General features: G+C 39.4%; 1 protein-coding gene across 4 annotated transcripts in view; it reads right to left on the reverse strand.

The window, feature by feature from the left end:
• The window catches only part of CHRM3 (cholinergic receptor muscarinic 3), a 516259-nt gene that overhangs the window by 188587 nt on the left and 314739 nt on the right, over positions 1 to 12933 (reverse strand). Inside the window, exon 1 of one of the 4 annotated variants that reach the window (XM_019935944.3) lies at positions 4905 to 4991. The exons of the other annotated variants lie outside the window; for them this stretch is intronic. The gene's annotated coding sequence lies outside the window, so the exon portion shown is untranslated. Of the gene's footprint in view, positions 1 to 4904; positions 4992 to 12933 lie in introns of those variants that run through there. 4 annotated transcript variants of the gene reach the window in all.

Here is a 12933-nt window from a genome sequence, read left to right on the forward strand (position 1 = left end):
GTCACACTGACCACAGTAATTTCCAATCTAGTTCTAGAAACATTTCATACAATTCACCCCAAAGGACAGGGATCATATTTAATCAGTTGACATCCTACACATGATTAGTGTAGTGAGATACAGCATATAAAGCACCAAACACTGTGTCTGGCACAAACGAATTGTTCAATATCTGTTAGCTATTATTATTATAAGTTGTGGTAATACAGTTTAGCAATAACATTAGGGGAGATTAATAAACATTTGCCCAATTGTTGAACTTGCCAGTCCTTGTGACCCATTATGCACTTTAAAGATAACGTTGAAAATATCAAGTCCCAAAAAAGTAAAAAATCTAATTCTGTTTATGTCGTTGCTGTCAAAAGATAATATAAACTATCAATCTTTCAAAGAAAAATATTGACAAGACATTAAAATTAAAAAAATAAAAGCTATAATTCAATTATACTTTAGAAAACTCTTTTATCCTCATAATAAAGTACCTCTAGAAATTACTTAGGCCCTGTTTTATGCTTACTGAAGGGAACTGTTTCCTGTGTTTGGTATTTCTGGTAAATAACTGAGTGATGATGCCTTGCATATGGCTACATAAATTGAAGTAATGGCCTCTTTCTCATGAAAGCAGATTTAGATAGCACTGACATTGCAACTCAGCAATATTTTTCACATTACACAGAGGAAATAAGAGATAGAAAGCAGAGGGTACTGAGTAAATTCATAAGTCTCCATTGACTTCAAGTGCTCATCTAGGTTCTCTCTCTCTATATATATGTATCTCTCTCAATAAGGAGCTATCAAGCTTTAATCAAAAAAAATACTACAGTGATGACACAATCAACCAAACCTAGTTTGAATTTTATTTCCCTTTTAACATTTTATAATCTCTTAAGTGATATCTGCTCTATATCTACACTGGAATGTACTTAAGAAACTCACGAAAAAGAAATGTGGGACTCAACACAGCACAATTGTGTTTATGAATTGTGTCCTTAAAAAAGTGCATAGCTTTTCCAGGCTTATAATTCACTTGAATGATCATCATAAATGCAACTCTTGCATATGTTGGTTTAGCTCTAAATGAAATGTATTATTTGTACATTAAAGTTATCTTTAATAGTTTAAATATTGAAGATTCTTAACTCCAGTATACTTGCATTGCAGACGAGGCATTTGTATTGCTCAGTGTGCTTAATGAACAGTAACTCAATGAGTGAAAACTAAGATGAAAATAAGGCAATTGACTTGACCAAAGTCACAAATAGGAATATCTACAAGACTAGAATCTACATCTTCAGATATTGTCATTTGTGTCCTTTTTACTATTAAACTGCGAGAGGAAAGATTTTTCATTTGGTAAAAATAATACTTAAATTGGGGAGGGGGCATATAGCAATAATATCTGTTTGTGCAGCTAACTAGGTACATCTGAGTGGTTAGGCCCACATGGCCAAGGGGCGCTAAGAAACGTGTCCCGTGGGTTCTTTTTGTTTTCTTAGCTATCACGTCAACCTGACTGAAACAAAGGCATGTTTCACAAGAGTAGAAGAAAACTGGTTTCAGTCAATCCTTTTAGCATTTTCCAGGTGACTACATCTTTATAAATCGCCTGGCAAAATCAAGTGGTTAAACTGCTTCACAGACTTTGGCTGGAACATTAAAGAAATTGAACAATTTATGCAGGAGAAGATCAAATAAGTTGCACTGTTTCTAAATGCTTATCCCTTGAACCAAAAGCTGAATGAGAACTGGGTAAATAATTATTTTTTTCATTTTCTTTTAGGATTTCATCGTCTGGAATACTTTTCCCTACCTTTTGTTGAGGGTACAAATTTTACCCATTTTCAAGGTCCTTCTTAAAAATACCTCACTGTCCTGGAAATCTCCCACATCAACTCCTTTCCCTTCCCTCACCTTCTGCAACATTTACTTTTTCATGCTACAATTTTATGTTTTTTTTGGTCTTGTTTGTATTTTTCTCCAATTGTTTCGCAGGTGCATATAACACAAATGAGTGCATATCATCTCCTACCAGATTATATAACACTTCTTTTGTATTTCCCATACAGTATAAAGAGAACACATTGATTATTCCATGATGAATTTTCAATGTAGGAATCATTTCAATGAAATGTTCTTTATTTGAACTGACAATATGTAAAAGATTTTTCTCATTCTTTTTAATCTCTTACGAGGGTACTGTTTCTGACCTTCATTAAAATATAAACTCCCATTCTGAGTTACTTTCAGTTGGAAACTTCGTACTGCCTCTTAATGAAATGCATTTATATTGTTCATGGGTTACACATTATTGTGTTTTAGAAGCCCTGAAACCATTAATGATTACTCAATAAAATGCCATTCTTAATGTTAAATGCCAGGCCTATCATTTAAACGTGGTTCTTCCCACTTGATCATGAAATCTCTGGGATTACGATCTTAGTAGAGCTATCTGAGCTGGGGGGAATGGTGGTCCTACTGTAAGGTGAGCTGGAGAAAGACATTCCTTTCTCACCTATCACTAACCTCATCTTCTGTATGCAGCATTCTCTTTGAAGAGAATTTCACTCACCGAATTATACAGGGAGTCTTTTATAGTATCTGTTCTGAGAACTGAAACACACTGGGTTTTCTGAGAAACAGACATCCTTACACAGCATGGAGTTTGGGCTTTTGACATATTCCCAGTTCTTCAGAAGAGTGCTCCTTTAATTGGATCACCTGAATAAAATTATCATTATTTAAAAATTCACAATATATAATTCCCATATTATAATAATTGATGGAGCTCCTTCCTTAAATAAATATATATCCTTCTCAAATCTATTTCAGTTGAGTGTAAATAAAACAAAAATAAAATTTAAAAATGCATACTGCCTCCAACACAATCACTCCCTGTCATAGATATTTCAAGAGGGAAATTTAATTCACATTGAAAAAAGTGCCTTTCAAAAAACCTAAGGGGATGACACTTGTCTTTATTTTCATTATATTCAAGGAGGTGACCACTTTGATGTAAGGATCAAATACAATACTCATGATTTCCAACGTGAATTTCATAAGACTTTGTTTTCTCTTTAAATCCTGCCTGTTCATGAACTTTTATACAGTAAAAGCTCTTGAGAATCAAGTAAGAGAAAATCTAAAAGAGAAAAAAAAAAAACCACTCAAATTTCCCATACCTCTACAGACAAAACCCTTGAAGACTTGGGAGTAAGCATTTGGAAATACCAGGCATATTTAAAACATCACACTGAGCTCTTTGTTCACTTGGTAACTATTTGCAACACGTAAAAGTCCCGATTTTTTTGCCCTGAGAAAACTGGAGCCAAGTGGCATTAGAGAATTACTGTTTCATTTTAATGATCCAAGCTTAATTTGTAATATAACTTTTATTCTATCTTAAACTTTTTTTTTGATTGGGTGCTCCTCTGTCTCTGAATAAATGACAAGATCATGAGTTGCCAGTGGCTCTATGAAACCCAATATGAATAACATAAGCAAAGAAAACAGGGCAAAGTTTCCAGTTTTAGCAAACTACATGCTCATGTTCTATACATTCTGGATCATCTTCACTGAAACAATAAGCATTACCTCAAATCGCTACTACAGCATGGCTCATTAGTCTGCAGGTTGGATACACAGCCTGTCAAATCCCTTCCCCTGAACCATAATAAGGAGAGTAATGACACAGCTCTAACACAGTTTGCAGGTCTTCGCCTTGCTTCCGAAACTTAATGCTATCATAGGTCTCCTGTGTATGTATTTTTAGTGCCTAGTTCCTAGTTCAGTGTTTAAAAATCCTGCTGATCCTGGAGTTGGAACAAAACTTTAGGAAGCAATCAACTGCTCTTGCCATGACAGGTGCCAAACACACACACAATGTCCTTTTATTTGTGGAAATACACACAGATCTATTCTGCATGTGCTCAGAGCCCAACACAAACACCTCCTCTTTCCCACAGGCAGCAGGAAGGATGTGGCTTGAAGGGCACGGTTGCTTCATCCGAGTGTTCAGTTCTTCAAAGACCTCTTGTTTTACACAGAATTGCTGAACAACTATTTAAATTTAAGAAGATACAACTAGGCCATGCCTGAAATCCCACTTTTATTTAACTAAAATTGGCATTCAAGTAGATCATGCAATATTCTCCCCCTTACCTTCAGTGGACACATGTTGAAAGTGTGCTCATAATCAAAAGACATTTCCGTGAGCTGCTGACCCAGTAATTCCTTATGTCTACAGGTCAGCTGCAACAATACAGGACTAAAATCGCCAGATGAAATGGTCAGAATTACCCAGTGGCTCGCTAAAATCAGCTTACTTTGAGTCTAATCCAAGGATAAATGTATAGAAAGCTCCAAGCAGTGGAAACTATAAACACTGTACATCTGCCCCCAAAAGAGTAATACTGGCAAGTCTGTCACTGCCAGGAAAACAAATATTTGCTAAATTCTAGGGCATTATCTTGATTTTCCCTGAATGCAAACGAGGGCCAAATAATCCCAAGCTACTGCTGAATGGAAATATGGTTTAGTGGAAAATGTAACATGCAGTACAAGGGAATAATTCCATCCCTCCAAACAACTATAAACTCAGAACAAGCAATCCATCAAACCTGATTATCCCGCATTCCTGAAGCTCACGCACTTCATCATTTCACTTCCGAAACCCCTGAACTCTAACTATGAACCTCTAATCCACAGCCCCGTGCTCTTTTTATTTTCTCCATTTTCTTGGAGTCATCTGCCTTTTCCAGTGTGTCAATCTACAGATGATGTCTTTTTTGAAGTCTAGCACCTTGCATTTCCCTGGAGCCCTAACTAACCCAGTATTTCTAAGCTCCTAAGAAATACGTAGGTTTTTCTCCTCTGCAGATTAAGTCTTTTTTGTGACTTAAACTTACCTTAGAAAAAAGATGTACTGTTAGTTACCAATTGCTTCTTCAGTTTTGCATGCAAAGTCTAGTCTCCTTTACGATTCCCCTGCAAAGTTACGGGCTCATGAGAATCTATAGTTTGAGAAAACTGCTTTGGCAACAAGACAGGGAAATTGCTGCTGGTGGTTACTTCTGAATTACCGCAAGTTGATTCTTGTGTTCTCTCCAGACACTTCTCTTTTTTTCTAACTAGTTTTACTATGTGTGATAGATAAAGTCACTTAGAACTACTGAAGTAGGCATCGACAGAAAGAAAAATGGAAATAGGATGAAAATATTTTATTGGTAACACCAAGCTAAAAACAGCGTCTTCTGAGAAAACATACACAACTCCATCCACCAGATGGACTGTTACTCCCACCCCAGGGTATTAAATAAGTGTCTATGTTTCCTTCCCCAAGCAGAAACAAATAGCTCTGGACCAATTGCCTGTGCCCTGGTCCTGCAGAAATCCATATCTGGCTCTTCTAAGATGCCAGGAAAATTTCACCTTGTGTCATGTTCCATGCTGAGAGGTTTGTGTAGCTCTTGTGTAAACCTTGGTCTCTAAGACACATTCCAAACTGAATTTATTTCAAATTCCAAACTGAGTTTATTCCATTCCACTCACTTAAAATTCCAATTGTGATCGGAAAATACACAGTTCATTTACCTTCTGTGCGGTGTTCAATGAACCACTTGCCATGTTTCAACCTTGGAAGCTGCATTTCAATCCTGAGTGTGTCTGTATATCCGTTGATTAAAGCTTTGCCATTATTTGACAGGAACATTATAACATGCACTGTTATCTTTCTCGGCATTTTTGGATACCATTTGTATACCATTATTTGCAAAATAATATGGTGGTTGCTATCCTTTTCCCTTACACCTATAACACTTACTTGTCAGTATGCAAAATCATGCTTCACATGAAGTGGAAATAAATGTAGAAAAATCCACTTCCCTGTCCTATTGTAGCTATGTCACTCTAGACACTGACATGGCATAAAATGAGCTCGCTTGATAAACTGCTGGAGTTAAACACAAATTACTACCATTTAGCCAGGGCAGGACAAGTCATTTCAGGACACTGCCTCAAGGAAAGTCAATTTCAGAGCAGGAAGGATAAAACCCAAGTCTGGGAGCGGGTTCTTTGTTCAGTGTTGGTGAATTTCCTGGACAACGTTTAAGCTAGAAGTGACAGGTAGCATAAAAGAGTAAACCACACTTTGAGAAAGCAAAAGGTATAAGCGTCCCCAACCTCACATTTCTGCCACACAAGGACTTTACCGCATGGGTCACTGCTCGTATCTGAAGAAATGTCACTTCAATCCCTAAATCCCTAACCAACTGATAATAATCAACAGCCACATTTAATTTACTCTTTAGTGACATAACTATGATAAATGTGTGTGTCTGTTCCTTCTTAAATTCTGTCTTAGTGTTTTCCAATGATGATGGAATTGTCCGGTAAGAAAAATATTTCCATTTCTGTCAAAGAAATGGCCCTAACTCCCTTCTGTGATACTGAAGTGTCCAGCAAGGTTCCCGTTATTCCAAAGAGTCTGTTCTGTGCTTTCTCGGTGCCAGCATAACAAAGTCAATACAACTGATTTCTTTCAAGGCCAGTGGCTACTTTCTCAGCAAGCATAGGTCCAGCATAGGTATAAGCCTTTTTGAGAACCTCACAATTTATCTCAGATCTTACACTTGAACTTTTACTTCTCTGGAAGATGCACTCATGACAACTTTATTCATGCCAAAAACAAACAAACAAAAACCCCACAGAACAGGGACGGTGATTAAGAATACCTGTCTTTCTGGAACTGAAGACATTTCAATTACTATTCCTGAAAATGTCATCTTATAACTATCTTCAGAAACATTTATTCTTCAAATATGCTTGTGTGAATGGCTAAAACCAAATTAAATAACAAACCTAAACCAAGCCAAATAAACCAAAACCCTCTTGTGATTCTCATCTTGGGAGAGAGCTGCCTTCCCCTGATTTCCACCTTAGCTGCACCTGGGCTCTTCCCTGTGTCTCCTAATGTTTACTGAAGTGCGGGCACTTAACTAAAAAAAAAAAGAAAATCATACTGTCTCAGGACTCACTGGCTAGCTTTCTTCATTATCACTTTAAAAAATACTATTTCTTCACTGTCCTATAGCGCATGCTCTCTTTTGAGGCTTGCAGTGTTTAACTATACCCCATTTTCCCCTGCGAACGGCTGTAAACCCAGTGACCCCCCTTTCATCCAACAAAGACTTTGGCACGTGGTTTAAAGTCTTAATATCCAATCCAAGACCCTGGGTGACTATAATGTCCATCCAACGCCTTGCCTTACTCACTTTAATGATCTTCACCTCTACTCTGCTTCGGCCAGTCACATTCATGGCCACCCAAACTCTGTTCCCTCTTTAATTATTCACTCTGTGATATTCTCTCACCAGCACCGCCCCCGCCCCATCTTTTCAGCTTTCTTGATTTCACAGTTCCTCTACGTCTGTTCCACAACCTCATTAAGACTTTAACTCTCTTAAAAGTCACATTTTCTTGGATTTCCCTAGCAGCGCAGTGGTTGAGAATCCCCCTGCCAATGCAGGGGACACGGGTTCCATCCCTGGCCCGGGAAGATCCCACATGCCGCGGAGCAACTAAGCCCGTGCGCCACAACTACTGAGCCTGCGCTCTAGAGCCCATGAGCCACAACTACTGAGCTGACACACAACAACTACTGAAGCCCATGCGCCTAGAGCCCATGCTCTGCAACAAGAGAAGCCAGTGCGATGAAAAGCCCGTGCACCGCAATGAAGAGTAGCTCCCGCTCGCCCCAACTAGGGAAAGCCTGCACGTAGCAACGAAGACGCAACACAGCCAAAAAAAAAAAAAAAAAAAAAGGCCACTTTCTTTTTTCAATGGCAATGGTTGAATCGATGCTTCTGGCTCTACTCTTCCCTCTCTTCACCCCAGACGTCAGAGCCTATCACTTTAAACATGCTTTTGTCAATACCCACTGCTCCCCTGAATTCTTGCCCACCCTCCACATTCTCCTGCAAAATTTTAACCCAAGAACAATATAATAATTTTTATTTCTGCGCTGCTAAGTTCTGGAAAAATCCATGTGACTGCAGAATGGTGCTGATACAAAGTCCTGGTCTCAGTATCACTGGGACCTCAACGCTGTCCAACTCTCCTACCACATCCACTTTTCCTTCAAACATTATCTGTTCCTTCCAATCCAGTATTAGACACCAACCGCCACTTGCTCCCTCTCAGCAAAGCCCTCATTTCCTAATTTACATGGGCTTGTGCTAGCCCATGAAGCGAGAACTTACTCAGCTTCATCTCCTCACTATCAATTTATTCCAACCCAAATCTTTGCCTCCTAACCCTCACTCTCTTTACCTATTCTATCAGATACTTCATTTCTCATACAAACCTTCAAGCTTTCCCATTGCACCGGCTTCTATGCAGTGGTACATTGGAGCTGGTGGCTGATTCTAGGTGTGTATATCTTTTTTTTTTTTTTTTTTTGCGGTACGCGGGCCTCTCACTGTGGTGGCCTCTCCCGTTGCGGAGCACAGGCTCCGGATGCGCAGGCTCAGCAGCTGTGGCTCACGGGCCCAGCCGCTCCGCGGCATGTGGGGTCTTCCCGGACCGGGGCACGAACCCGTGTCCCCTGCATCGGCAGGCAGACTCTCAACCACTGCGCTACCAGGGAAGCCCCAGAGCCTTGACTCTTAATTATTATGATGTATAGCCTTAATCATTGAGCCTTAATGATTTTGATTTTTTCTTCTTCTGTGTCTCTCTGCCACTACTGTCACTACCTTGGTTCAAATTCTCATCTTCTCATGTTGGGATTGCTATGGAAGTCTCTTTCTCACTTCCATATACCTAGTCTTGCCTCTCTCTAGTCCATCATCCACATTGCAGCCAAAGAAAGCTAATGAAATCTGCTCATAACACACTCCACTCCAGGGTTTAACTACAGGGGGTGATTTAAGTCCGAATATCACAGAATGTTCTGATTTTGTGTTCCCATCTCATTGACCTATTGAGATCATAAGACAAGATGACACCCCTTTTGCTGGGAGGTTGTTTTTTTACCAATAGAAGGGTCATCTGCAGAGTCAATTATGGGAAGAAGGTAATCTTGGGAACGGAAACAAGGGCATTATAATAGGGTAAGAAAGACATGGCCTTATTGCAGAATTTTGGAGGATAGGGTCTTTTAATATCAAGAAGCATCTACGTGTGTGAAATCACTCCCATTGGTGAATATAAGTCTACCCTTGCAACCTGGTGGTATTTTCTAGGTTAAGTAGTGATACACCTTGTTATAGACTCCATAAGGATGAGTGTGGGCTTTCAGCTCCAAAAGTAGTTACTTCTGGGTAGTTTAGAGTTACTCTCCGTGTTATAATGCTCTTCTGTTTTCCCTGAACTTTAGTACAGTCTTCTAAAAGAAAGAAAAATGTCTCACAGTTATCCTCCTGGGGAATTAAGATCAGGTCTTTGCCCACTCTTGGGGATAGCATCCCATGCCCTGAAGCAGAATGAACACAAGACTGGTGTCAGATGGACAAAGTGAAAGATGAAAGGCAGGCAAGATGCATTTGTGAACCATGAAATTGCCCAAAGCTAGAAACTGGAAGTCATCCTTGGTCCCATCCTCACCTTCCCCCTCCCATATCTTACCAACATCACGTCGATCTACAGACTTTACCTCCTGAGTATCAAGCCAGCATATTTCTCTCCTTTTGTAATCTATCCATCTTCATCTCCAGCCAGGACTGCTATGAAAGCCTCCTACCTTGTCATCTTGCCTCTTCTGGTCCCCTTGCCTCTCAATCTATCTTACACAACTTAGGTGAGCTGATATATTCCAAGCACAAATCTGATCACATCCCCGTGGTTTAAGACTCTTCTGTTTCTTCCCTACCTCTTGTGATACCTCTGCAGCTTCATTTCCCACAAGGCTTTCCCTGACCGCTGTACTGTGTTCCGGCAAGTTCTGGCCTTTCTGTACCCTCCCACTCTTGTGCTAATACTCCCCTCCCACCACAGGACTTCGGCCCAAGAGATCTTCCACGTCTACTCTTCTTCCCTCACCAAGGTAATGCTGACTTATCTTTCTGATCTCAACTCAACTGAAGCTTCCGCAAAGAAACCTTCCCTGAATATTCTTGATCAGCTCAGATCCGCCTATTATCAGCTCTCAGAGCACCCTACACCTCCTTCTCTCTTTTGAACATTATCAGAAGCACAGCTTTATATTTGGGTGATTAGTAATATTTGTTTCTCTCTTTAGAAGGTGACCTCCATGAAGGATGGTCACATTCATGTTCACAACTGCACGCCTAGCTGTTTATGTCATGCTAGCTGTGCTGATCCTATAAATATCTACTGAATGAATGAATGCAGACCCTGGGACTTTCCAGTTTTTCAGGTGGGGAAACTGGTAGAAGATTAGATCTCCTGCAGGCAAGCAGAAAGCACTTCTAAGCCAGGAAATTAAGGCCTTGAGGTAGAATCTGACTTAGTAAGCATTGCTGGTTAGACATAGATGGATGACTTACTCAAGTGATATAAGAGAAATCTGTTGTTTTAACACTATGTCTAGTCTCAAGATGAAGGTTTAAAACCATAAAGAGCTGTATACATTTCTCCAGTTTCTTGCTTAGTCTCTTCTCCTTATAGAATATAAATAGAACATCATTATTTAGGCTTAAATAGAATGACCATACGATTTATCATCCAAACTGGGACATTTGCTGGTGAAAGGGGGTAATATTAATAATTATGCTGGGACAACACAGGTAGACTGTGGAGGTCCCTGGTAAACTGGGACATGTGGTCACACTAGCTTTAGCTGACATAACAGAATAAAATAGGTAAGTGCAAAACTCTCTGAGCATGGGAAACTGTGTCTGGAGTCACAGAATGATCAAATCCATTACACAAGGAGGCTTCTTACAAGGTGGTGTTGGCAGACATAAAAGGCAAACTTATGGTTACCGAAGGGGCGATAAATTGGGAATTTGGGATTAACAGATACACACTACCATACATAAAATAGATAAACAACAAGGACCAACCATACAGCACAGGAAACTATATTTAATATCTTATAATAAAGTACAATGAAAAAGAATCTGAAAAAGAAGATGTATATATATATATATGTATAGATATGTATAACTGAATTACTTTGCTGTGCACCTGAAACACTGTAAAACAACAATACTTCAATTAAAAAAAAACAACCATATTTCAACAACAAAAGCATGTGGTGTTGGTGTCTGTACAAACTGTTGAATAAGTAATGTTATCTCCAATAACGTATCATCGATAATATAATTGCACTCATCATTCCATATTTTATCTGGACCTTGTTCTGCTTATCATTTTATTTGATGACCACGACAAACCCAAATCAGTTCCTCAAAAGGCACTTACTGAGCACTGGACCAGGCACAACTGCAGATGTGAAGGACGCACAAGATATCAACCACTCCTACAGCATGGACAGTTTAATGATAAGGCAAGTAGTATCGCCCAGATTTACAGATGGAGAAACTGGCACCCAGAACTCAGAAATGACTTGGGTAGTGTTATGCAGACAGTAAATCACAGAGCTGGAATTGTAATTCAGATCTCTGACTTCCAGTTCAGAGTTTAGTTTATTTGGCTAAGCTACCAAAATGGAGATGACACTCTTAAATGTGTTTTATGGTCTTGTCTACTACCACATAGAAACGCCCATGAAGAACGTTTATACAGTCTCTGCAGAAGCAGACTGTGCCCAGGCTCAGCAGGCAGTGTTTGTGTTGCCTGTGTGGACTTCCTTTTTAGGCACTGGAAACTGGCCCTGTGACAAGGATTTAAAGGGGCTTTAGAATGCCAAACACATCTCTGATTGGCTCGTCATAGATCATACCCATGTTTAAATCCTGGGTAAATTAAAAGGCCAAAAACATGTCCTTTTACTTTACGGTCAAATTCCACTTCAGGGGAGCAATGAAATAGTCCAGATATAGTCACTCTACCCTTGGGGATAACAGACCATCTCTACCACACAAAATATGGTTATCCTTCCACTATGGAACATTTTACATTATCATTAACAGATGAATTCTAATCTAACAGATGAATTCTAATAAGGTTAGGGTTAGGGTTAGGGTTAATTTATTGGTGCTTCGGAGTTCTCTTTCAGTCTTTACAAAATAGATCTTTCTATCACCTTTCTCAGGTTCTTAAGGGAAATTGCTTTTGAGATTGCCATTATGGTGATTGAAGCAATAAGCCATCGTGCTTATATCCTCCTAAATGTTGGCAAGAGAAGCTCATTAAAATGCTGAGTGTTTTCAGTAGTCACACATATCCTCCCAGTTACAAAGACCTCTGCGTTTTCATTCATTCCAACCACAGAGTTCTATTAGTATATGATCCTACTGATAAACTCAAAGGTGAATTTTGATATTTTTAGTTTTTTTAAATAATAGATTTCACTTATTTTACACAAGTATTTCTAAGTAAGAGATGACTTCCACACAATCTACTTTTCTCTTCTGATCTGAGGAGAATTTTGTAAAGGGCAAAAGGAAAATTAAAATAGCTCACAAATCAATTAAGTCGTTCAAATCACAACCAAGGATAACCAAAATAGAAGACAGCTGAAGTTGCCTGAAATTGATCAGGGACCAAGTTAACTGAGACAACAGAGTCCAGCGTATTTTCTTTTTAGCATCTACAAAAATCTTGGTCTTGTACTCCTGACAAAGATGAATAAGACTTGAGATAAAAGCAGTCGTTCCCTTTTTGGGTAGTCTAAGAGTTTCTCTTAAAGGGGGAGCTTCCTTTGTGGGAATGTTTCTGCACAAGCTTGCTAGGGATAAAAGCTGAGATCACGAGGAGCCTGTCTAGGAGGAGCTGCCCTGAGCGAGCTTTGGGGAAGGATATGGCTGACGCTTTACACACAGAAAGGGGGACCGGGAGAGTGGCAGGGGA

Source organism: Tursiops truncatus, chromosome 16 (assembly GCF_011762595.2).
Source record: "Tursiops truncatus isolate mTurTru1 chromosome 16, mTurTru1.mat.Y, whole genome shotgun sequence".
In the NCBI taxonomy this organism is placed as follows: Eukaryota; Metazoa; Chordata; class Mammalia; order Artiodactyla; family Delphinidae; genus Tursiops; species Tursiops truncatus.